The sequence below is a fragment of the Ranitomeya variabilis genome, chromosome 7 (genome assembly GCF_051348905.1).
Source record: "Ranitomeya variabilis isolate aRanVar5 chromosome 7, aRanVar5.hap1, whole genome shotgun sequence".
Taxonomy (NCBI): domain Eukaryota; kingdom Metazoa; phylum Chordata; class Amphibia; order Anura; family Dendrobatidae; genus Ranitomeya; species Ranitomeya variabilis.
In genome coordinates this window covers 185,628,000-185,654,993 of record NC_135238.1, presented here as the reverse complement: position 1 = coordinate 185,654,993, position 26,994 = coordinate 185,628,000, and the positions used below count along the sequence as shown (strand labels likewise).

The 26,994-nt window shown below is 44.7% G+C and overlaps 1 pseudogene; it reads left to right on the top strand.

The window, feature by feature from the left end:
• Nucleotides 1-26,778, top strand: LOC143786282 (formimidoyltransferase-cyclodeaminase-like; annotated as a pseudogene).
• Nucleotides 26,779-26,994: the final 216 nt, after the last annotated feature.

The following is a 26,994-nucleotide window of genomic DNA, read 5'->3' as shown; positions in this document are numbered from 1 at the left end:
ATGCCGGTTGTTGGATGTGGACCCCGGAGCATCCACCAACAGAACGGTGTACACCTTCGTGGGTTCCCAGTTGTTGAAGGGGAGCTGAATGCAGCACGCATTGCTTTTAAGATGATCGATATGAGCAAACACAAAGGTAAGTGTCTGCTCCTCTCATATTAACCTGTCATCTCTGGAAATGCTGCACAGTCTGAAATATAGCAGGAGAGCATTATAGACTTCTTCTGTTTTTGAGGCTTGACCACTGATTCTCAATTGAATTGAGATCTGGGGAGTTTCCTGCCCATAGACTTTTTTTTTTTTTTTTATAAAGATAGATATATCTATCTTTGCTCACTGAGCCACTCTGTCATCTTTGCCTTGTAACATGATGCTTCATCATGCTGGAAGAAAACATTGCTCTTCACCAAGTTGCTCCTGGATTATTGAGAGAAGTTTCTCTTGGAGGATGTTTAGACACATTTTCCATCCCTGATTCATTATGGTATTTGTTAGTGATGTGCTAATAAACCGGTAATCCTTGCATGTGCTGTGTCTGTCGAACAGCCGTGAGACGTGCAGCCACGGGGACAAGAACCCCCTTTTTTTTTTTTTAGACCACGGAAAACCAAATTATCCTCTGGGTGAAGAAATGTAACTTCCCAAAGCACTATAAAAGATTTTTAGACCACACCGAAGTCGTTCTGTTGGCCCACGAGCATGCTCAGATAACGCCTTATCTCAGCATGTTCGCTCAACTACCATCCTACAAATCTGCTAATTAATGTATACATAACTGCATATTCCACACTTATGTCATTGCTCTCCAGGGGAGCATCCTCGTATGGGCGCTCTGGATGTGTGTCCATTTATTCCTGTCCGAAATGTGACCATGGCTGAATGTGTTTCCTGCGCAACCACTTTGCTGAAAGACTAGCGAATGAGCTGCATGTCCCAGGTAAGAAATGTGCGTTTATAGCCCTTATTTCGGTGCAAACTTTTGATTCCTATAAATAAATCATACAAAGTTTAGTGAAGTGGATGGAGTGGGGCAAATTCTTCCACGATGTGGAGTTTTATAAACAAAATCTCTAATAGATTCAGGTGACCTTTTAAGGCGCCATCCTCATTTGCTTCTCGTCAGTCTTTCAACCAATACCAATACCTTCTCCTCCAACTTAACATCGCAAAATTGGTCAACCAAAATTTTGATCTTTTTAAAAAGGAGAAAAATTACTCTCGGACCCATGTATTACCATGATTATTTGCCAGGTATAACCCAGATTTTACCAGCAGAAATATGTTCTCAACAAAGAAAATGTGTGGTGCCCCTGAAGGTCCAGTCACCACAGAGGTACTGCACCTCAGCCAGAGGTGTGGTACTCTGCTCTCGGGTAAGGAGGGGGCACTACCCGAGACCCACACTAGCATCCAACACCACTCCCGGCCAGGGGATAGGTGTGGACCCTATTGAGGGAGGGCCCCATCTCAGGCTGGAGGGTGAACTAGGTAGAGGGTGTGGGTGGAGAGAGAGTTAGAAGGTGGAGTGTGTCAGTAATGAGTGGAGGAGAGCAGACGTGGAGCGAGAAGCTACTGAGAGAAGGAAGGAAGGGGTCCTAGTGGACAGGGAAGTGAGGAATCTACCCTGGGTGCCCGAATCCATGCTGACCGTAGTCGGGTGGAAGGACCAGATCGCAGTGGGGGGACCAGCCCCCAGACTAGTGGAGGAACTACAAGACTCGGCTAGCAAGCCAGAGGCTGTGGTATCTGTATGTGCCAGCCACATCCACACACATTCACTGAAAAGGCAGCCATATAGGATCAAGGGGACCAGGAGAATGTCGCCGACAAGATCCGAAGCTGGCTTGGAACACTGTATGAGGCGCAGGGCAGGAGGGCGAAGACAGCTCAAAGAGACAGCCAGGGAAGGAGCATAAGAAAGGGAGTCTCAGGGAAAGTGAACCCCAAATTACCTGAGAGCTGGCTGGATCACGGACTCGGAGGACACAGCACCCTCCTGGGGACTATACCTAAGAACTGTGAAGACTCCACCCTGCTGTGTCCTCAGAATTATTTACTACGTCACCTGCCCTGCATTACAACATTCACTATCATTGACTTTAACTGCCCTGGGGCCTAGCTCTACCCGTGGAGAGCTGGAACATCTCTGAGGCGTCACCAACTGCCCCCAGTGGACCTGAACTGCAGCATCGGCCATTTCTTTATTGCTGAACACCACGGGTGGCGTCACAAACTAATATCCTATAAACTTTATTCCCCCTTCATTCCCATTTTATTGGACGCCCAGGGCCATGGACCGGGTCACTGCTACTGTGACAACAACCCCCGACGAACTGTCCAACCCGGCCCGAGTACCCCACGGCCCTGGTGGGCACTCCAAATGTAGATAGGAAATGGATAATTGAATTTCAGCCAAGAGTGGCAAGCCCAGCAGTTGAGGCGACCATTGAGCCATAGTAGAATCCTGTTGGGAGACGGGAGCTGATGACTATTAGAGGGGTAAGAATGGCAAATCGTATAATTCAAAGAAGGGGAAACTGGAGACGTTCCGGATAAGAGCATGTGTGGGTTACATGTGACGGCATCTAGGGACTAGTGAAGACATTTTAGTAGGAAATGGTTACCGTATTTTTTCAGACTATAAGATGCACAGGACCATAAGACGCACCCCAAATTTTCAGAAGGAAAATGGGGGAGGGGGGGGGAAATGTGTCAAATGGGGGTCCGTCTTACAGTCTGAATGTAGCTTACCAGTGAGGGGATGGGCACAGGTGGGGGAATGGGGGGAGTGTTCACAGGGGTCATTCGGTGGTCCAGGCTGGTGCGGTGGCCTCCGGGAAATCCCAGGCTGGTTCTGTGCGTCAGGGGTGGTGGCTGTGTGCTCAGGGGCTGTGGCTCTCTGTGCTCCGCCGGCATTTTGTCAAAGCCCGGAGGCCCCCGCTCATCCATTAATGTCATGTTGTAGTGGCCTCCGGGAACATGGCCGGCGCACGCTCAGATTCAGATCTCGGGACGAGATCTCGTTGCCAAAATTTGAATCTGAGTGTGCTCCGGCTTGGCGGCCATCTTCCGGGGGCCTCTGGGCTTTGACGAAATGCCAGCGGAGCCCCCCAAGGAGCAGAGAGCCGCTGCCACTGCCCTGGAGCACTGCACAGCCCACCACACCACAGACCCCAGCCGCACCAGCCTTGGAAGGGAGGCTGCATCGGGACCGCTGCCACCGCCACAGGATTTGTAAGTATATTGTGATCATACGACGCACCCCCATTTTCCCCAAAAAAATTTTGGGGAAAAAAAGTGCGTCTTATAATTAAACAAAAAAAAATAAAAATACTGTAACTTGCAAGAGAATGTTAATGGAATATTTGGTTTCAGCAATAAATTCTAATATACTGATCTTAGCTCAGCTTCATAAATTCCATCTCCCTTTACATTTGCAGACATTATCCCTGTCCCCATTGGGGCCCACAATCCCGATCAGTATGTGTTTTATATGTTCTCCCCAGTTTTTTTCCAAACTTCTCTCAGATGTTTTTGTATTTCTTCCCCCATGTCTACAGCCTGTTGCTACAGTATATTAATGAGTAATTTCAGTGCACTTGTCTACTAAACTATCAAACTTTTTTTTTTTTCTCCTTTTTATTTTAGTGTATCTTTATGCAGAGGCTGCACGCACTAAGAATCGAAGGACTCTCCCCGCTGTGAGAGCTGGAGAGTATGAAGCTCTTCCCACCAAGGTATATTATATGGCTACAAATCTTTAATTTTCTTTCTCTTTACCATGTAGCATATTTATCATTTGTGTAGGTAGCTGTATATGTACAATAGGAAGTTATTTTAGATATGTTCACTACAATAAGTCATGACCAAAGTTTTATCAGTCTTGTTGTATCTTCAATTGCGGGTCAATTTTAATGGGGGCCTTTACGATAATAGGTGATTTGCCATCAGATTTTTGTCACCTCTGATTCCAGTGATGTCACTTACTGGGCTGCTTGCTGTAGATTTGATAATCTCCTGCTGATAAAATAGTGATTTTATCACAAGAGGACTAGTAAACCTGCTGCCAGGTAGTCCTCCATATTCGTGAGCTCTGTATAACCTCATTTACACCACTGATTGGCAGCTTCCTTTCTGTGTACACTTTGCATAGTGGTGGGGTTATACAGAGCTCATGAACATGGAGGACTACCTGGCAGCAGGTTTACAAGTCCTCTTGTGATAATCTCCTGCTGATAAAATAGCGTTTTGTTTTTTTTTCAAAACTACAGCTATCAGCTCAGTAAGTGATATAGCGCTAGAATATGGGTCTCACTGTACATTATGTTGATTTACAGGTTGTGTGAATAACAAAATCTTGTCTTTGGCATTTTTAAAAAGCAACAGTGACCAACCTCAATTCAGATGCGCACAGAACGCTCACTAATGGATGATTGTGTGCACAGGCTGCCAATATTTTAGGGAACGCAGGTCCTGTTTACACAGAACAATGTGCTGCCATTGGTGATCTTTTATGTAATCCAGACTGATCTCGAGTTTACTTTACTTTAACTTCTTTTTTCTTTTTTTTTTTTCTCCTCTAGTTGCAAAATACAGAATGGAAACCAGATTATGGGGAGCCAGTTTTTGTTCCAAGTTGGGGGGCAACTGTGACAGGAGCCCGGAAATTTCTCATAGCGTACAATATAAACCTACTAACGACAAAGGAGCTTGCTCATCGTATAGCGCTTAACATCAGAGAAGGTGGTCGCGGGAAAGGTCAGGTGAGCAGAAATGTTCTATACGCGGTAAAGTATGACTAAATCCAATGGAATTGTTTGCATTCTGAATAGAGGGCCCAGCTTTGGTAATGAGATGCAACATGTTAATTATATGACCATTTTGTGATCTCTGATGGTGATATCGGGACCAGCCGTGGATTTCCTGACCACTCGTATATGAGGCTGTTGACTCTAGCTCAGGAGACCACTCTGCCCATATTCTGACCCCAGATGTTGGTCTTGCATGTACTTCTGCATACTTATTCACATTGACTTCAATTTTGGAGACTCTGTAGTCAGGTTTGCACTACAGGTTAACCTATAGTGCGAGAAACCCTGATGGTCTCTCACCTAGTAGGATGTCTTTGTAGTACTCTTCTTCTGTAGCTGCTGCAGTATGTTCTTGATTACAGGTGACAGAATGCTAACGTCGGAGTCTCTCAAATCGGGCTGCCTAAATCTAGTGCCAGATTTCCTGAGACCTGCAGCTAAAATGTTCTTCATTGACACTGCCACTTGATTGTTATTACTGGTGGTTACTTGAATACTTGTCATGATCAGAGCACTTTCAAAAAAAGCTCTTCTTCTTGACTTGCACATTGCAAAGCTTTTCCAATGCCTTTTTTTTTCCCCCTTTTATTTCAGCCTGGACGTCTCAAAAAAGTGCAGGCGATTGGCTGGTACCTGCAAGAGGAGAATCTGGCTCAAGTGTCTGTAAACATATTAGATTATGAAATGACTCCTCTTCACGAGGTGTATGAAGAAACGCACAAAGATGCCAAGGTGCCTGAGTTTCATTTTTGTGCCTGTTAGCCGTGTAGGTTACTTTTTTGGTTTAGCTAAACTACTTTGTCTTGTTTTAGGAGTTGAGTCTTCCGATTCTCGGCTCGCAGTTGGTGGGTTTAGTGCCTCTTTAAGCCTTGATAACTTCTGCAGAATATTATATCAAAGAAGAAAACTTGTTTATATTGGAAGAACACAAAATTCGACTGGTAATCTTCGCCTTCCTTCAATGTAAGACCAGTTATTCATAAGCTCCTGTTCCGACAGATTACCATTCCCATATTGTGGCTTTTCTAGGGCAGATTATACAATGTGCTACTCACAAATTTTGTTCAACAAAATCTTGATTTATGCATAATTTTAGATCTGTCAGCAGGAAGGGGCTGAGACACTGATTTCAGTGTGTGGCTTACTAAGATGTGTTGTAGTTTCGATATGCTGTACATACATACAGCTGCTAATCAGTGGAGGTACGTATAAAATTTATATCACAACGGCTGCACTCCGTAAAGTGACTGCTGGAATCAGGGTCTCTTTCCCTACATCATGCTCTCAGATGGGGTAGTGAATACCTGTTGACAGATTCCCTTTAAACTATATTGAATATTATTTAGGATGAGAACCCAACAGATTTGTATTATATACTGAACTGTTTTATACTTTTCCTTCTTGTCAAGGTTATTAACAGACTTGGACTTGATTCATTGGCTCCTTTTGAACCTCAGAAAAGAATTATAGAGTAAGTTGAACCTTCCCTCCTACCGACCGGTATTCTGCCGATTCTACCCCAAAGTTCTTAGCTGTAATTGATAATGAATGCACATTATGTATCGCAGGTATCTTATTCAAGACGACGTGTCTGGATCACTTATCACACAGACGTTGAAAGGGTTTGTGCAGAGTGTGGGGGCGCGGACGGCCACCCCCGGAGGTGGCTCTGTGTCTGCTGCCGTGTCGGCTATGGTAAGAGCAGGGAGCAGGGGTAGGAACATTTTAGATGACACAATGTGTTTCTATGCAATTATTGTGTAGGACTAAAGCGACGCACAATCAGGTGACCAAAATAAATTTTTTTGCTTCATTTTGTGTATGTTTGGCACTTAACAAACTTTTTTCTTTAATTAGATTACATTTGTATTCAATCTTTCAAAATACAACAAACATAAATTCCAATTTTACAAAACTTTTTTTAAAAGGTTACTCCACCACTTTTTATATTGATGACCTATCCTAAGGCCATGTTCAGTATCTGGTCAATGGGTGATAAATACAGAAGAGGTGACTTGTTTATATTCTACTTTTCTCTGATTGTTCCACTCCTGATTTTGGTTTACAAATCCGGATGTAAAATGGTGAACGTGGCCCTCCTGGATAAGTCATCAATATCAGATCGGTGATGGGCTGCACCCCCACTGTTCAGCTTTTCTAGGTCCCAGTGACAGCCGGATGTTGGCAGTAGTGTGGCTGAATAGCTCGGTTCCATCAATGGTGTAGTGGCCGTCGCTGTGCACTGCATGACCCCATTCTTAATCCAGGGGGAGATGTGCAGTAGCCACTATACAGTTGATGGAGCTATGCTGACATGCTCCACTACTGCTAACCAGTGTAGATGGCATGTAAAGCATCAACTGGGAAACCGCCTTCCTTAAAAATTTTTTTTTTTTTAGTGAATCTGTCTAGTATTAATTCCTTAAAGAGCACAAAATACAAAGATGGGTTATCTATCTGGATTCACCATGGTACTTTGTTCCCTGTACCACTCAATGAACCAATATTCCAAGGCAAAATCCATTGATGCGTGTCGCTTCACAACATTCTGAATTGTAATTAATCTGTTGTGTGTGTTTTTATTATTTCGAACACTGATAATCTTACTCTCCATGATTACTTAACACTTCATTTTGCTTATACCCTTACTTCTAGCATACTATAGACTTGGCACATAGATGGACCTATACCACTGTCATCTTTGTGGGTTAGAAATACACCTATATTTTAGCTGTATGTGGTAGTGAAGGTATAAACCAAGTTGGTGTCCATCTAAGGGCAAGTTCACACAAGTGTATTAAATAAATAAATCTACAACATTGGATGAATCTTGGCGATTTGGTCTTAATTAAGAGCTTGCTGTAGTACAATGCGCCAAATTCTTTAAGTGGCATACGTCACATAATGAATCTGACACGTCTTCTCAGTGGTTTGCACCTCTGTGGCAATTACTTTTACACAATAGAGGCATTTAACTAGCAGGTAAGTTGCATAATAATTTTGAAAGGAGACCACTTCTTTTTTTTCTTTTTTTTTTAAATGAAATTGGATTCTTGTTTGCTGGATAATTGTAATATTGCAGTTTGGGTCACATTCTCATTTTAGGGAGCAGTACTAGGATGTATGGTGGGGCAGATGACTTACGGAAAACGTCAATTTGAATCTTTGGATGGAGCGATGAGGGAGTTGATTCCCTCTTTTCATCATGCAGTCGGTCAGTTGCTGGCTCTCGTAGACTCGGACTCCAATGCATTTGGAAGCTATATGGTAATTTTATTTTTAACTAGATTTTGACTTTAGCTCTGTTTTACCCTCCAATACCCAACTCCATTACGTCTTTTATTTTCTTCTCGTCTATTACTACCTAATTTCCACTTTCCCCCTTGGTGTCCCCCTCTGCAGGCTGCACTAAAGCTTCCCAAAGACACTGAAGAACAACAACAGAAGTGAGTATAAATGATTACTACTGTAGCACAAAACCGGTCTGTGTACTGACCGCACAGTATAGTAAAGGGTTAATAACTGGGGGTGCATAAAGTGTGTATATAATTTTTTTTTTTTAACACTTTTGAGACCCAATACCTCCTGTATTGGGTCCATTCTTAGGGGGTTATGCGTTTGTATTAGATTATTTTCATATTTTGGACCTAACTGCATCTAGGGTGCATTTTTGGATATTTACTTGCAGAAATTTCAGTTTTCATGGCCTGTTCTTCAAGGCTGGGAAATAAAAGGTTAATCCATGATCCAAAATTCAATTGGCAATAGCACTTCAATTGTACATAATTATATAAGTTTACCTATTAAGGTATGAAATGACGCAAGAAGTAGTGAATGCAAACTTTTTTCCTCTATTAGCATAATACTTAAAACAAAATATTTTATAGTAAAAAGACAGGGAGGTGAGGAAAAAATGGGACCTCCAAAAGAGTCAGGGTGTGACCCGAGAAAATAAGTTTATGATATGTCTGCCTATGGAAGGTGTCCTCCTGGAGGGGTTATATGGACATGCTTAGGAGGGGGCGGACGTCACAGTGTCTCCTAGTTTCCCCTTTTTAATCCATTATCCAAGAGTGAACACAGACCAAGAAAATCACCAATAATCACCTTACAACAGGCATCGATTCAATTGAAGTTACTAACAATCAGCTCAAGGGAATAAAATAGAATAGAAGGAATCCCAACTGTAATAGGACTTAGAAATCTTACCCAAGATGTAATTTGTAAAAAGAGCCACTAGATGGCAGGCAAGTATAATGTAAATGGGATAAGTGCTAAATGAATCCATTGTATTTATCACTTATCCCATTTACATTATACTTGTTTAGCCCCAGATTGAACAACCGTGTATATACACTCACCGGCCACTTTATTAGGTACACCTGTCCAACTTCTTGTTAACACTTAATTTCTAATCAGCCAATCACATGGCGGCAACTCAGTGCATTTAGGCATGTAGACATGGTCAAGACAATCTCCTGCAGTTCAAACCGAGCATCAGTATGGGGAAGAAAGGTGATTTGAGTGCCTTTGAACGTGGCATGGTTGTTGGTGCCAGAAGGGCTGGTCTGAGTATTTCAGAAACTGCTGATCTACTGGGATTTTCACGCACAACCATCTCTAGGGTTTACAGAGAATGGTCCGAAAAAGAAAAAAAATCCAGTGAGCGGCAGTTCTGTGGGCGGAAATGCCTTGTTGATGCCAGAGGTCAGAGGAGAATGGGCAGACTGGTTCGAGCTGATAGAAAGGCAACAGTGACTCAAATCGCCACCCGTTACAACCAAGGTAGGCCTAAGAGCATCTCTGAACGCACAGTGCGTCGAACTTTGAGGCAGATGGGCTACAGCAGCAGAAGACCACACCGGGTACCACTCCTTTCAGCTAAGAACAGGAAACTGAGGCTACAATTTGTACAAGCTCATCGAAATTGGACAGTAGAAGATTGGAAAAACGTTGCTTGGTCTGATGAGTCTCGATTTCTGCTGCGACATTCGGATGGTAGGGTCAGAATTTGGCGTAAACAACATGAAAGCATGGATCCATCCTGCCTTGTATGGAGCATCTTTGGGATGTGCAGCCGACAAATCTGCGGCAACTGTGTGATGCCATCATGTCAATATGGACCAAAATCTCTGAGGAATGCTTCCAGCACCTTGTTGAATCTATGCCAGAGGTCCCCAACCTTTTTTGCACCAGGGACCGGCTTTAAGCAAGACCAGTTTTCCATGGCCCGGTGGGGGTGGGGCAGGGGCGGGGCTTTGGTCATATGGGGGTGGGGTTATGGAGGGATGGAGCTTAGTGCATACTTATCATATAATTATGACATTTATAATGAGAATGTGATTCAACTTACCATAGGTTCAGAATGAGTGGGAGCACCATGCTTGTTTCCCTGGTGCTCTGCACCATTATTGCCCCATAGCTGTGCCATACAGTGCTCTGCACCGTTCATAATTGCCCCATAGCTGTGCCATATAGTGCTCTGCACCGTTCATAATTGCCCCATAGCTGTGCCATATAGTGCTCTGCACCATTATTGCCCCATAGCTGTGCCATATAGTGCTCTGCACCATTATTGCCCCATAGCTGTGCCATATAGTGCTCTGCACCGTTTATTATTGCCCCATAGCTGTGCCATACAGTGCTCTGCACCATTATTGCCCCATAGCTGTGCCATATAGTGCTCTGCACCGTTCATAATTGCCCCATAGCTGTGCCATATAGTGCTCTGCACCATTATTGCCCCATAGCTGTGCCATATAGTGCTCTGCACCATTATTGCCCCATAGCTGTGCCATATAGTGCTCTGCACCATTATTGCCCCATAGCTGTGCCATACAGTGCTCTGCACCATTATTGCCCCATAGCTGTGCCATATAGTGCTCTGCACCATTATTGCCCCATAGCTGTGCCATATAGTGCTCTGCACCATTGCCCCATAGCTGTACCATACAGTGCTCTGCACCATTATTGCCCCATAGCTGTGCCATATAGTGCTCTGCACCGTCCATTATTGCCCCATAGCTGTGCCATACAGTGCTCTGCACCGTCCATGATTGCCCCATAGCTGTGCTGCTGCTGCTGCAATAAAAATAATAAAACACATACTCACCTGTCTTGCTTGCAGCTCCTCGGCGCCATCTTCCCGGCGTCTCTCTGCACTGACTGATCAGGCAGAGGGCAGCGCGCACACTATATGCGTCATCGCGCCCTCTGCCTGAACAGTCAGAGCGGAGAGACGCCGGGAAGATGGAGACAGCGCCCGGCGTGTGGAACGAGGACAGGTGACTATGTAATACTTACCTGCTCCCGGCGTCCCGCTCCTTCCCCCGGACAGCTGGTCTTCGGTGCCGCAGCCTCTTCCTCTGTCAGCGGTCACCGGCACCGCTCATTAGAGAAATGAATTATGCGGCTCCGCCCCTATGGGAGGTGGAGCAGCCTATTCATTTCTCTAATGAGCGGTCCCACGTGACCCCTGAACAGGGGCGCCGCGGACCGGCTGAAAAACCCCAACGGCCCGGTCCTGGTCCGCGGACCGGCGGTTGGGGACCTCTGATCTATGCCACGAAGAATTGAGGCAGTTCTGAAGGCAAAAGGGGGTCCAACCCGTTACTAGCATGGTGTACCTAATAAAGTGGCCGGTGAGTGTATATATATATATATATATATATATATATATATATATATACGTATATATATATATATATATATATATATATATATATATGTCCTAATCGGCAGCTCTTTGTTACTTGATTTTCATTTTGGATAGTGGTAAACCTTAAACTAAATAAAGAAGCCATTTGGAGGATAAGACTAGTGCAGGAGAGACCTTTTCTAGCCAACATTTTATATGGGCTTCAAGTATTCATATCCGGCTTCTGTGCCTCTGACTCATAATCTGGATATTTAACAACAAGGACCTCAATCTTATCTGTGGTGTGTGGTGTGGGTTTTTTTTTTGTGTGCTTTTTATTTTATTGCACTTTCATCTTATTTTGGTAGATGTGACTGGATTTATTCTTTTTTAATTAGGTGGCAGCTAAAGCTTTAGAGACCGGAGTCTTTGGAGCTTATTTCAATGTTCTCATAAACCTCCGTGAAATCAAGGATGATGAATTTAATAGTCAGGTAATACATTAAAGGATTATTCACTTTCTTTCACCAGATGTGTTTGGGCATAATTTTGTGGTACTCCTGTGTATTACTGGATCTCATTATTACTTTTTTGTGAAGTATTGCCCGTTAGTGTAATATTTAGTTTACAAAATTGAAAGATGCGATAATGTATGGATTCATAGAAAATGGCTTGGTGGAATAGTTCAGATGACTCAAAAGCTAATGAAAAATGCGTGCAGTATACAAGACAACCAAAAGCTACATACAGTATACCAATGTAAGGGGTGTGGACTGGACTGTCGGGTTCATAACCCTGAAGACGCCAATCGCGGTGTCTGTATAGTGTATGGCTGTGAGCAGTGCTGCTGTTGGGTGAACTACTGTCATGATTCTCAATGGCAAGAGAACATAGCCCAGCATATATAAAGAGCTAGCTCTTGGAAGATGGAATCTAAAACTGACCATGAACTAAACCTGCCGCACAACTAACAGTAGCCGGGTGGCGTGCCTACGTTTTATCCCTAGACGCCCAGCGCCAGCCGGAGGACTAACTAATCCTAGCAGAGGAAAATGCAGTCCTGGCTCACCTCTAGAGAAATTTCCCCAAAAGGCAGACAGAGGCCCCCACATATATTGGCGGTGATATTAGATGAAGATGACAAACGTAGTATGAAAATAGGTTTAGCAAAATCGAGGTCCGCTTACTAAATAGCAGGAAGACAGAAAAGGAACTTTCATGGTCAGCTGAAAACCCTATCAAAACACCATCCTGAAATTACTTTAAGACTCTAGTATTAACTCATAACACCAGAGTGGCAATTTCAGTTCACAAGAGCTTTCCAGACACAGAAACGAAACAACAGCTGTGAACTGGAACAAAATGCAAAAACAAACAAGGACTAAAGTCCAACTTAGCTGGGAGTTGTCTAGAAGCAGGAACATGCACAGAAAGGCTTCTGATTACATTGTTGACCGGCATGGAACTAACAGAGGAGCAAGGTTAAATAGCGACTCCCACATCCTGATAGGAACAGGTGAACAGAGGGGATGATGCACACTAGTTCAATTCCACCAGTGGCCACCGGGGGAGCCCAGAATCCAATTTCACAACAGTACCCCCCCCTCAAGGAGGGGGCACCGAACCCTCACCAGAACCACCAGGGAGATCAGGATGAGCCCTATGAAAGGCACGGACCAGATCGGAGGCATGAACATCAGAGGCAGTCACCCAAGAATTATCCTCCTGACCGTATCCCTTCCATTTGACCAGATACTGGAGTTTCCGTCTGGAAACACGGGAGTCCAAGATCTTTTCCACAACGTACTCCAACTCGCCCTCAACCAACACCGGAGCAGGAGGCTCAACGGAAGGCACAACGGGTACCTCATACCTGCGCAATAATGACCGATGAAAAACATTATGAATAGAAAAAGATGCAGGGAGGTCCAAACGGAAGGACACAGGGTTAAGAATCTCCAATATCTTGTACGGGCCGATGAACCGAGGCTTAAACTTGGGAGAAGAAACCCTCATAGGGACAAAACGAGAAGACAACCACACCAAGTCCCCAACACAAAGCCGAGGACCAACACGACGACGGCGGTTGGCAAAAAGCTGAGTCTTCTCCTGGGACAGCTTCAAATTATCCACTACCTGCCCCCAGATCTGATGCAACCTATCCACCACAGCATCCACTCCAGGACAATCCGAAGATTCCACCTGACCGCAAGAAAATCGAGGATGAAACCCCGAATTACAGAAAAACGGAGACACCAAGGTGGCAGAGCTGGCCCGATTATTGAGGGCGAACTCCGCTAATGGAAAAAAGCAACCCAATCATCCTGATCTGCGGACACAAAACACCTCAAATATGTCTCCAAGGTCTGATTAGTCCGCTCGGTCTGGCCATTAGTCTGAGGATGGAAAGCAGACGAAAAAGACAAATCTGTTGTGAATTTGGATTCTGGGCTCCCCCGGTGGCCACTGGTGGAATTGAACTTGTGTCATCATCTTCTCTGTTCACCTGTTCCCATCAAGATGTGGGAGTCGCTATATAACCTTGCTTCTCTGTTAGTTGCTTGCCGGTCAACAATGTTATCAGAAGCATCTCTGTGCATGTTCCTGCTCCTAGACAACAACTAGATAAGTTGGACTTTTGTCCATGTTTGTTTTTGCATTTTTGTTCCAGTTCACAGCTGTTGTTTCGTTACTGTGTCTGGAAAGCTCTTGTGATCAGGAATTGCCACTCTGGTATTATGAGTTAATGCCAGAGTCTTAAAGTAATTTCTGGATGGTGTTTTGATAGGGTTTTCAGCTGACCATGAAAGTGTCCTTTCTGTCTTCTGCTATCTAGTAAGTGGACCTCAAATTTGCTAAACCTATTTTCATGCTGCGTTTGTTATTTCATCTTAAATCACCGCCAATACATGTGGGGGGCCTCTGTCTCCTTTCGGGGTATTTCTCTAGAGGTGAGCTAGGACTAATATTTTCCTCTGCTAGCATTATTTAGTCCTCCGGCTGGCGCTGGGCATCTAGGGATAAAAAGTAGGAATGCTACCCGGCCACTGCTAGTTGTGCGGTAGGTTTAGTTCATGGTCAGTTCAGTTTCCATCTTCCAAGAGCTAGTTCCTATATATGCTATGTTCTCTTGCCATTGAGAACATGACAGTTTGACCGGCCCACTAAAGGGTTAAAATCCTTGGCTGAGAAAGGAGAGAAATAAGAAGTCTGCTGAGAATTTTTTTTTTTTTTTTTTTCCCTCTAGTTTTGAGTGTGCTCTTAATTGGACCACTTGCCAGTCTGTCTATGCTGCAGCCTTTTTTTTTTCTTTCTCTCCTTCTAATCTTTGAATGGCTCTGTGTTCACCTGTTTATAATGGATCTTCAGAGTGTAACTGCAGGTTTGAATAATCTTGCCACGAAGGTACAAAATTTGCAAGATTTTGTTGTTCATGCACCTATATCTGAACCGAGAGTTCCTTTGCCGGAATTTTTCTCGGGGAATAGATCTGGTTTTCAGAATTTTAGAAATAATTGCAAATTATTTTTGTCCCTGAAGTCTCGCTCTGCCGGAGATCCTGCACAGCAGGTCAGGATTGTGATTTCCTTGCTCCGGGGCGACCCTCAAGAGTGGGCTTTTTCATTGACACCAGGGGATCCTGCGTTGCTCAATGTGGAAGTGTTTTTTCTGGCCTTGGGGTTGATTTATGAGGAACCTCATTTGGAGCTTCAGGCAGAAAAAACCTTGATGTCCCTATGTCAGGGGCAAGATGAAGCTGAAATTTACTGCCAAAGATTCCGTAAATGGTCTGTGCTTACTCAGTGGAATGAGTGCGCCCTGGCGGCGACTTTCAGAGAGGGTCTCTCTGATGCCATTAAGGATGTTATGGTGGGGTTCCCTGTGCCTACGGGTCTGAATGAGTCCATGACAATGGCTATTCAGATCGATAGGCGTCTGCGGGAGCGCAAACCAGTGCACCATTTGGCGGTGTCCACTGAGAAGACGCCAGAAAGTATGCAGTGTGATAGAATTCTGTCCAGAAGCGAGCGGCAGAATTTTAGACGGAAAAATGGGTTGTGTTTCTATTGTGGTGATTCTACTCATGTTATATCAGCATGCTCTAAGCGCACTAAGAAGCTTGATAAGTCTGTTTCCATTGGCACTTTACAGTCTAAGTTCATTCTATCTGTGACCCTGATTTGCTCTTTGTCATCCATTACCACGGACGCCTATATCGACTCTGGCGCCGCTTTGAGTCTTATGGATTGGTCCTTTGCCAAACGCTGTGGGTATGATTTAGAGCCTTTGGAGACTCCTATTCCTCTGAAGGGGATTGACTCCACCCCATTGGCTAGTAATAAACCACAATACTGGACACAAGTAACTATGCGTATTAATCCGGATCACCAGGAGACTATTCGCTTTCTGGTGCTGTATAATCTACATGATGTTTTGGTGCTAGGATTGCCATGGCTGCAATCTCACAACCCAGTCCTCGACTGGAGAGCTATGTCTGTGTTGAGCTGGGGATGTAAGGGGACTCATGGGGATGTACCTTTGGTTTCCATTTCATCATCTATTCCCTCTGAGATTCCTGAATTCTTGTCTGAATTTCGTGATGTCTTTGAAGAACCCAAGCTTGGTTCGCTACCTCCGCACCGAGAGTGCGATTGTGCCATAGATTTAATCCCGGGTAGTAAATACCCAAAGGGTCGTTTATTTAATCTGTCTGTGCCTGAGCATGCTGCTATGCGAGAATATATAAAGGAGTCCTTGGAAAAGGGACATATTCGGCCATCGTCATCTCCCTTAGGAGCCGGTTTTTTCTTTGTGTCAAAAAAAGACGGCTCTTTGAGACCATGTATTGATTATCGGCTTTTGAATAAAATCACGGTTAAATATCAATACCCATTGCCGTTGCTGACTGATTTGTTTGCTCGCATAAAGGGGGCCAAGTGGTTCTCTAAGATTGATCTCCGTGGGGCGTATAATTTGGTGCGAATCAGGCAGGGGGATGAGTGGAAAACCGCATTTAATACGCCCGAGGGCCACTTTGAGTATTTGGTGATGCCTTTTGGTCTTTCAAATGCCCCTTCAGTCTTCCAGTCCTTTATGCATGACATTTTCCGCGATTATTTGGATAAATTTATGATTGTGTATCTGGATGATATTCTGATTTTTTCGGATGACTGGGACTCTCATGTCCAGCAAGTCAGGAGGGTTTTTCAGGTTTTGCGGTCTAATTCTTTGTGTGTGAAGGGTTCTAAGTGCGTTTTTGGGGTACAGAGGATTTCCTTTTTGGGATATATTTTTTCTCCCTCTTCCATTGAAATGGATCCTGTCAAGGTTCAAGCTATTTGTGATTGGACGCAGCCCTCTTCTCTTAAGAGTCTTCAGAAATTTTTGGGCTTTGCTAACTTTTATCGTCGATTTATTGCTGGTTTTTCGGATGTTGTTAAGCCATTGACCGATTTGACTAAGAAGGGTGCTGATGTTGCTGATTGGTCCCCTGATGCTGTGGAGGCCTTTCGGGAGCTTAAGCGCCGTTTTTCTTCTGCCCCTGTGTTGCGTCAGCCTGATGTTGCTCTTCCTTTTCAGGTTGAGGTCGACGCTTCTGAGATCGGAGCTGGGGCAGTGTTGTCGCAGAAAAGTTCCGACTGCTCCGTGATGAGGCCTTGTGCCTTCTTTTCCCGTAAATTTTCGCCCGCTGAGCGGAATTATGATGTTGGGAATCGGGAGCTTTTGGCCATGAAGTGGGCTTTTGAGGAGTGGCGCCACTGGCTTGAGGGGGCCAGACATCAGGTGGTGGTATTGACTGACCACAAAAATTTGATTTATCTTGAGACCGCCAGGCGCCTGAATCCTAGACAGGCGCGCTGGTCATTGTTTTTCTCCCGGTTTAATTTTGTGGTGTCATACCTACCGGGTTCTAAGAATATTAAGGCGGATGCCCTTTCTAGGAGTTTTGAGCCTGACTCGCCTGGTAACTCTGAGCCCACAGGTATCCTTAAGGATGGAGTGATATTGTCAGCCGTTTCTCCAGACCTGCGGCGGGCCTTGCAGGAGTTTCAGGCGGATAGACCGGATCGTTGCCCACCTGATAGACTGTTTGTTCCTGATGATTGGACCAGTAAAGTCATCTCTGAGGTTCATTCTTCTGCGTTGGCAGGTCATCCTGGAATTTTTGGTACCAGGGATTTGGTGGCAAGGTCCTTCTGGTGGCCTTCCCTGTCACGAAATGTGCGAGGCTTTGTGCAGTCTTGTGACGTTTGTGCTCGGGCCAAGCCTTGTTGTTCTCGGGCTAGTGGATTATTGTTGCCCTTGCCTATTCCTAAGAGGCCTTGGACGCACATCTCGATGGATTTTATTTCGGATCTGCCTGTTTCTCAGAAGATGTCTGTCATCTGAGTGGTGTGTGACCGTTTTTCTAAGATGGTCCATTTGGTTCCCCTGCCCAAGTTGCCTTCTTCTTCCGAGTTGGTTCCTCTGTTTTTTCAAAATGTTGTTCGTTTGCATGGTATTCCTGAGAATATCGTTTCTGACAGAGGAACCCAATTTGTGTCTAGATTTTGGCGAGCATTCTGTGCTAGGATGGGCATAGATTTATCTTTTTCGTCTGCTTTCCATCCTCAGACTAATGGCCAGACCGAGCGGACTAATCAGACCCTGGAGACATATCTGAGGTGTTTTGTGTCTGCTGACCAGGATGATTGGGTTGCTTTTTTGCCATTGGCTGAGTTCGCCCTCAATAATCGGGCCAGCTCTGCCACCTTGGTGTCCCCGTTTTTCTGTAATTCGGGGTTTCATCCTCGATTTTCCTCCGGTCAGGTGGAATCTTCGGATTGTCCTGGAGTAGATGCTGTGGTGGAGAGATTGCATCAGATTTGGGGGCAGGTGGTGGACAATTTGAAGTTGTCCCAGGAGAAGACTCAGCTTTTTGCCAACCGCCGCCGTCGTGTTGGTCCTCGGCTTTGTGTTGGGGATTTGGTGTGGTTGTCTTCTCGTTTTGTCCCTATGAGGGTCTCTTCTCCTAAGTTTAAGCCTCGGTTCATCGGCCCGTACAAGATATTGGAGATTCTTAACCCTGTTTCCTTCCGTTTGGACCTCCCTGCATCCTTTTCTATTCATAACGTTTTTCATCGGTCATTATTGCGCAGGTATGAGGTACCGGTTGTGCCTTCCGTTGAGCCTCCTGCTCCGGTGTTGGTTGAGGGTGAGTTGGAGTACGTTGTGGAGAAAATCTTGGACTCCCGTGTTTCCAGACGGAGACTCCAGTATCTGGTCAAGTGGAAGGGATACGGCCAGGAGGATAATTCTTGGGTGACTGCCTCTGATGTTCATGCCTCCGATCTGGTTCGTGCCTTTCATAGGGCCCATCCTGATCGCCCTGGTAGTTCTGGTGAGGGTTCGGTGCCCCCTCCTTGAGGGGGGGGTACTGTTGTGAATTTGGATTCTGGGCTCCCCCGGTGGCCACTGGTGGAATTGAACTTGTGTCATCATCTTCTCTGTTCACCTGTTCCCATCAAGATGTGGGAGTCGCTATATAACCTTGCTTCTCTGTTAGTTGCTTGCCGGTCAACAATGTTATCAGAAGCATCTCTGTGCATGTTCCTGCTCCTAGACAACAACTAGATAAGTTGGACTTTTGTCCATGTTTGTTTTTGCATTTTTGTTCCAGTTCACAGCTGTTGTTTCGTTACTGTGTCTGGAAAGCTCTTGTGATCAGGAATTGCCACTCTGGTATTATGAGTTAATGCCAGAGTCTTAAAGTAATTTCTGGATGGTGTTTTGATAGGGTTTTCAGCTGACCATGAAAGTGTCCTTTCTATCTTCTGCTATCTAGTAAGTGGACCTCAAATTTGCTAAACCTATTTTCATGCTGCGTTTGTTATTTCATCTTAAATCACCGCCAATACATGTGGGGGGCCTCTGTCTCCTTTCGGGGTATTTCTCTAGAGGTGAGCTAGGACTAATATTTTCCTCTGCTAGCATTATTTAGTCCTCCGGCTGGCGCTGGGCATCTAGGGATAAAAAGTAGGAATGCTACCCGGCCACTGCTAGTTGTGCGGTAGGTTTAGTTCATGGTCAGTTCAGTTTCCATCTTCCAAGAGCTAGTTCCTATATATGCTATGTTCTCTTGCCATTGAGAACATGACACAAATCTATGCCCATCCTAGCACAGAAAGCCCGCCAAAATCTAGACACGAATTGGGTTCCTCTGTCAGAAACGATATTTTCCGGAATACCATGCAAACGAACCACATTTTGAAAAAATAGAGGAACCAACTCGGAAGAGGAAGGCAACTTAGGCAAGGGAACCAAATGGACCATCTTAGAGAAACGGTCACACACCACCCAGATGACAGACATCTTCTGAGAAACAGGAAGATCCGAAATAAAATCCATCGAGATGTGCGTCCAAGGCCTCTTCGGGATAGGCAAGGGCAACAACAATCCACTAGCCCGAGAACAACAAGGCTTGGCCCGAGCACAAACGTCACAAGACTGCACAAAGCCTCGCACATCTCGTGACAGGGAAGGCCACCAGAAGGACCTTGCCACCAAATCCCTGGTACCAAAGATTCCAGGATGACCTGCCAACGCAGAAGAATGAACCTCAGAGATGACTTTACTGGTCCAATCATCAGGAACAAACAGTCTACCAGGTGGGCAATGATCAGGTCTATCCGCCTGAAACTCCTGCAAGGCCCGCCGCAGGTCTGGAGAAACGGCAGACAATATCACTCCATCCTTAAGGATACCTGTAGGTTCAGAATTACCAGGGGAGTCAGGCTCAAAACTCCTAGAAAGGGCATCCGCCTTAACATTCTTAGAACCCGGTAGGTATGACACCACAAAATCAAACCGAGAGAAAAACAACGACCAGCGCGCCTGTCTAGGATTCAGGCGCCTGGCGGACTCAAGATAAATTAAATTTTTGTGGTCGGTCAATACCACCACCTGATGTCTAGCCCCCTCAAGCCAATGACGCCACTCCTCAAAAGCCCACTTCATGGCCAAAAGCTCCCGATTCCCAATATCATAATTCCGCTCGGCGGGCGAAAATTTACGAGAAAAAAAGGCACAAGGTCTCATCACGGAGCAGTCGGCACTTCTCTGCGACAACACCGCCCCATCTCCGATTTCAGAAGCGTCGACCTCAACCTGAAAAGGAAGAGCAACATCAGGCTGACGCAACACAGGGGCGGAAGAAAAGCGGCGCTTAAGCTCCTGAAAGGCTTCCACAGCAGCAGGGGACCAATCAGCAACATCAGCACCCTTCTTAGTCAAATCAGTCAATGGTTTAACCACATCAGAAAAACCAGCAATAAATCGACGATAAAAGTTAGCAAAGCCCAAAAATTTTTGAAGACTCTTAAGAGAAGAAGGTTGCGTCCAATCACAAATAGCCTGAACCTTGACAGGATCCATCTCGATGGAAGAGGGGGAAAAAATGTATCCCAAGAAGGAAATCTTCTGAACCCCAAAAACGCACTTAGAACCCTTCACACACAAGGAATTAGACCGCAAAACCTGAAAAACCCTCCTGACCTGCTGGACATGAGAGTCCCAGTCATCCGAAAAAATCAGAATATCATCCAGATACACAATCATAAATTTATCCAAATAATCGCGGAAAATGTCATGCATAAAGGACTGAAAGACTGAAGGGGCATTTGAAAGACCAAAAGGCATCACCAAATACTCAAAGTGGCCCTCGGGCGTATTAAATGCGGTTTTCCACTCATCCCCCTGCTTAATTCGCACCAAATTATACGCCCCACGGAGATCAATCTTAGAGAACCACTTGGCCCCCTTTATACGAGCAAACAAATCAGTCAGCAGTGGCAACGGATATTGATATTTAACCGTGATTTTATTCAAAAGCCGATAATCAATACACGGCCTCAAAGAGCCATCTTTCTTAGACACAAAGAAAAAACCGGCTCCTAAGGGAGATGACGAAGGACGAATATGTCCCTTTTCCAAGGACTCCTTTATATATTCTCGCATAGCAGCATGTTCAGGCACAGATAGATTAAATAAACGACCCTTCGGGTATTTACTACCCGGAATCAAATCTATGGCACAATCGCACTCCCGGTGCGGAGGTAGTGAACCAAGCTTGGGTTCTTCAAAAACGTCACGATAGTCAGACAAGAATTCAGGAATCTCAGAGGGAATAGATGATGAAATGGAAACCAAAGGTACGTCCCCATGAGTCCCCTTACATCCCCAGCTTAACACAGACATAGCTTTCCAGTCGAGGACTGGGTTATGAGATTGCAGCCATGGCAATCCGAGCACCAAAACATCATGTAGATTATACAGCACAAGAAAGCGAATAATCTCTTGGTGATCCGGATTAATACGCATAGTTACTTGTGTCCAGTATTGTGGCTTATTACTAGCCAATGGGGTGGAGTCTATCCCCTTCAGAGGTATAGGAGCTTCCAGAGGCTCTAAATCATACCCACAGCGTTTGGCAAAGGACCAATCCATAAGACTCAAAGCGGCGCCAGAGTCGACATAGGCGTCCGCAGTAATAGATGACAAAGAACAAATCAGGGTCACAGATAGAATAAACTTAGACTGCAAAGTGCTAATTGAAACAGACTTGTCAAGCTTCTTAGTACGCTTAGAGCATGCTGATATAACATGAGTTGAATCACCACAATAGAAGCACAACCCATTTTTTCGTCTAAAATTCTGCCGTTCGCTTCTGGACAGAATTCTATCACATTGCATATTCTCTGGCGTCTTCTCAGTAGACACCGCCAAATGGTGCACAGGTTTGCGCTCCCGCAAACGCCTATCGATCTGAATAGCCATTGTCATGGACTCATTCAGACCCGCAGGCACAGGGAACCCCACCATAACATCCTTAATGGCATCAGAGAGACCCTCTCTGAAATTCGCCGCCAGGGCGCACTCATTCCACTGAGTAAGCACAGACCATTTACGGAATTTTTGGCAGTATATTTCAGCTTCATCTTGCCCCTGAGATAGGGACATCAAGGCTTTTTCCGCCTGAAGCTCTAAATGAGGTTCCTCATAAAGCAACCCCAAAGCCAGAAAAAACGCATCCACATTGAGCAACGCAGGATCCCCTGGAGCCAATGCAAAAGCCCAATCCTGAGGGTCGCCCCGGAGCAAGGAAATTACAATCCTGACCTGCTGTGCAGGATCTCCAGCAGAGCGAGATTTCAGGGACAAAAACAATTTGCAATTATTTTTGAAATTTTGGAAGCACAATCTATTCCCCGAGAAAAATTCAGGCAAAGGAATTCTAGGTTCAGACATAGGAACATGAACAACAAAATCTTGTAAATTTTGAACCTTCGTGGCGAGGTTATTCAAGCCTGTAGCTAAACTCTGCGGATCCATTTCAAACAGGTGAACACAGAGCCATTCAAGGATTAGAAGGAGAGAGAGAGAGAAAGGCTGCAATATAGGCAGACTAGCAAGTGATTCAATTATGAGCACACTCTGAACTGGAGAAAAAGAGAAAAAAAAAAAATTTCAGCAGACTTCTTCTTTCTCTCCTTTCTCTGCCAATTAATTTAACCCTTTTTGGGCCGGTCAAACTGTCATGATTCTCAATGGCAAGAGAACATAGCCCAGCATATATAAAGAGCTAGCTCTTGGAAGATGGAATCTAAAACTGACCATGAACTAAACCTGCCGCACAACTAACAGTAGCCGGGTGGCGTGCCTACGTTTTATCCCTAGACGCCCAGCGCCAGCCGGAGGACTAACTAATCCTAGCAGAGGAAAATACAGTCCTGGCTCACCACTAGAGAAATTTCCCCAAAAGGCAGACAGAGGCCCCCACATATATTGGCGGTGATATTAGATGAAGATGACAAACGTAGTATGAAAATAGGTTTAGCAAAATCGAGGTCCGCTTACTAAATAGCAGGAAGACAGAAAAGGAACTTTCATGGTCAGCTGAAAACCCTATCAAAACACCATCCTGAAATTACTTTAAGACTCTAGTATTAACTCATAACACCAGAGTGGCAATTTCAGTTCACAAGAGCTTTCCAGACACAGAAACGAAACAACAGCTGTGAACTGGAACAAAATGCAAAAACAAACAAGGACTAAAGTCCAACTTAGCTGGGAGTTGTCTAGAAGCAGGAACATGCACAGAAAGGCTTCTGATTACATTGTTGACCGGCATGGAACTAACAGAGGAGCAAGGTTAAATAGCGACTCCCACATCCTGATAGGAACAGGTGAACAGAGGGGATGATGCACACTAGTTCAATTCCACCAGTGGCCACCGGGGGAGCCCAGAATCCAATTTCACAACAAACTACCAAAAGGAGACTAAGGAACTAGGGAGTAGTGCAGCCTACAGCTGACCGAAGATGAGACCATGGCCTCCCACCTTTAAGAGGTCTCTGGACAGAACGACTTGTCACAAGAAACCCGGAGCTTGCTAAACGCTGAAAGTAACTGACCTAAACAGGGCTAAGTTTGTGGGACTAGTGGGTGGTTCCGAGCCATAGATCTTGGGTGCCAGTAGAGGAAGAATTAGGACGTGGGACCTTTTGAGCAGAGAAAGACCTGCTGAATAAGGCTGATGGGCCGGTGTGGTTGCATGTTCCTCCATTAATTGCCATTTTCAGAATCGTAGCTTTATGCAGTCTCAATGAAGTGCTGTCTGCTTGTTAATATAGCTTTTCCATAAGAGAGGAGATCGGAGCCACATAAACTGGACAACAGAGTAACTTGTCCAAACATCAAAGGAACATGTTTAAAAGCTGCAGGAGGCAATAACCACGGTTGGTGGTGTGATTAGTTCCTATAGGGCACAGCTTGATAGATAAGGGATAGTATGGCCCCTCCAGGTCTCCGTACACGAGCAACACCGTGACGTCGCACGCCGACTGCTCTCATAAACAGCTCTTCACCACATCGGGTGGGTCACTGGCAGGGACTCCTGAATTTACACTCACTGGCCACTTTATTAGGTACACCATGCTAGTAACGGGTTGGACCCCCTTTTGCCTTCAGAACTTCAATTCTTCGTGGCATAGATTCAACAAGGTGCTGGAAGCATTCCTCAGAGATTTTGGTCCATATTGACATGATGGCATCACACAGTTGCCGCAGATTTGTCGGCTGCACATCCCTGATGCGAATCTCCCGTTCCACCACATCCCAAAGATTTCATGTTGTTTACGCCAAATTCTGACCCTACCATCCGAATGTCGCAGCAGAAATCGAGACTCATCAGACCAAGCAACGTTTTTCCAATCTTCTACTGTCCAATTTCGATGAGCTTGTGCAAATTGTAGCCTCAGTTTCCTGTTCTTAGCTGAAAGGAGTGGTACCCGGTGTGGTCTTCTGCTGCTGTAGCCCATCTGCCTCAAAGTTCGACGCACTGTGCGTTCAGAGATGCTCTTAGGCCTACCTTGGTTGTAACGGGTGGCGATTTGAGTCACTGTTGCCTTTCTATCAGCTCGAACCAGTCTGCCCATTCTCCTCTGACCTCTGGCATCAACAAGGCATTTCCGCCCACAGAACTGCCGCTCACTGGATTTTTTTTCTTTTTCGGACCATTCTCTGTAAACCCTAGAGATGGTTGTGCGTGAAAATCCCAGTAGATCAGCAGTTTCTGAAATACTCAGACCAGCCCTTCTGGCACCAACAACCATGCCACATTCAAAGGCACTCAAATCACCTTTCTTCCCCATACTGATGCTCGGTTTGAACTGCAGGAGATTGTCTTGACCATGTCTACATGCCTAAATGCACTGAGTTGCCGCCATGTGATTGGCTGATTAGAAATTAAGTGTTAACAAGAAGTTGGACAGGTGTACCTAATAAAGTGGCCAGTGAGTGTAGTTTTCTGCGACTGATTCCTGGACTTTCCGGCCTACTGAGGATATGCAGCACTGACCACTATTTTGCACCTTGAGGTAGTAATCGGACCTATATATTGGTTCTAGTTACACTCGGTGACAACATAAATAAGGACTGGTTACAGCAGGCTTGCTTACATGTTTGGCTCATGAGTGGCAGAAGTCCAAATCTAGTTACTTGGACACCATTTATGCATGATCTATGTTGCCAAACAGGTTATAACATATTTATACACAGAGAATATACCATTGCCTCTTAAGCGGTGCTTATAAATCCTTTTAGTTTTATGTAAATCGGAATTACACCCTTTTTGGCTCTATAGACATTGAGTGAATTGTCTTGCACTACTATAGATGGATGGATGTGTGTACATAACCTGGCTGTAGCTGACTATTATATGTACTGTATGACCCGGTGTGGGTCTGTTTTTACCGGTTTGGTTTTGGTATAATACATTTTCAGTTGGTGACAAAACACGCATTACACTAGTACACATCATTTGTGCAGATTAGTTGCTACTAGTTTCTTTCAGCTTTTTGCTGGCAATTCACAGCAGCTGTGACAGTCACTAATGCCTTGGTGTAAGGGCAATCATCACAGGTATATATCTAATTAGAGCAGAGGACTTAGTGTACTAACTTGTGCTCCTATATAGACTGGACAACCCCCTTAATGGTGTAAAATGTTGCAAAGATATCTTACTATGTAAAATAATTGGCAGTAAACCTTTGAAATTGATCAGCAAAGAGTTTTGAACCTCAATATGGAATAACAGTAACGTCTCAAGAATGTTCCCTCAGGTGCATACGATGTAGGGAACACATCAAGGTAATTACATTCGTTTCCTGGCATAAAAGTTGCAGATAATTGCACAACCCTGAACAATTCCTTATAATTTATTTCAGAAATTGGCAGAAATCTATTTTAGCTTGTGCTTGGTGACAATTTCAGTTTGTGGCGCCCAAAGATGCTCTAAAGTTACTAACGCAGGCATACAAAACCGGACTCTTGATGAATTCCCACCTAAGTGGTATTTTTGTATGCACTTGTCTACAGAAACTGATACCCAGATATATATTTTTTTTGTTTATTTCCCTTAGACTCAGAAGAAGATTTTCCAGCTGTTGGATGAGGCAAAGAAGTCTACTGAATCTGTGCTGCTGCTTTGTGAGGGGCGAGAGTGAAATTTAACTAAATAAACATTTATTTGCTGTCACTCTTGACTGTTCTGAGTTTTTGTACTTTTTAGTGCAACAGAAATTCAATTCATAGAAATATTCTTGTGGGGTTTTTTTATTTTTTATTTTTTATTTTTTTTTACGGACTGCATGTGGTGGTTTATACTGGTCTTAATCTTTCGAGAGATTCAGATTTTGAGAAGTTTGGAAATATTACACTGGAATTAAGTAAACATAAGATATTAAATTATAAACATGGGTTGTAATTGGCCTTAAGAATATTAAAAAAATTCATAAGCTTTAAAGTATGTGCACATATTCAGAATTTGCAGCCGGGTAAGGTCAAAGAACCCCCCCGCTGCATGCGCACTTCAGTACTTTACTCAGCCCTTGTCAGGGCAGAGAAGTACGACTGCACAGGAGCTAGACGAAGACCAGTGACACCGGACTGCCCCGCAGTTGAGCATAATACAGTGTGTCCGTAAAGTCATGGTGCACTTTTAACCAG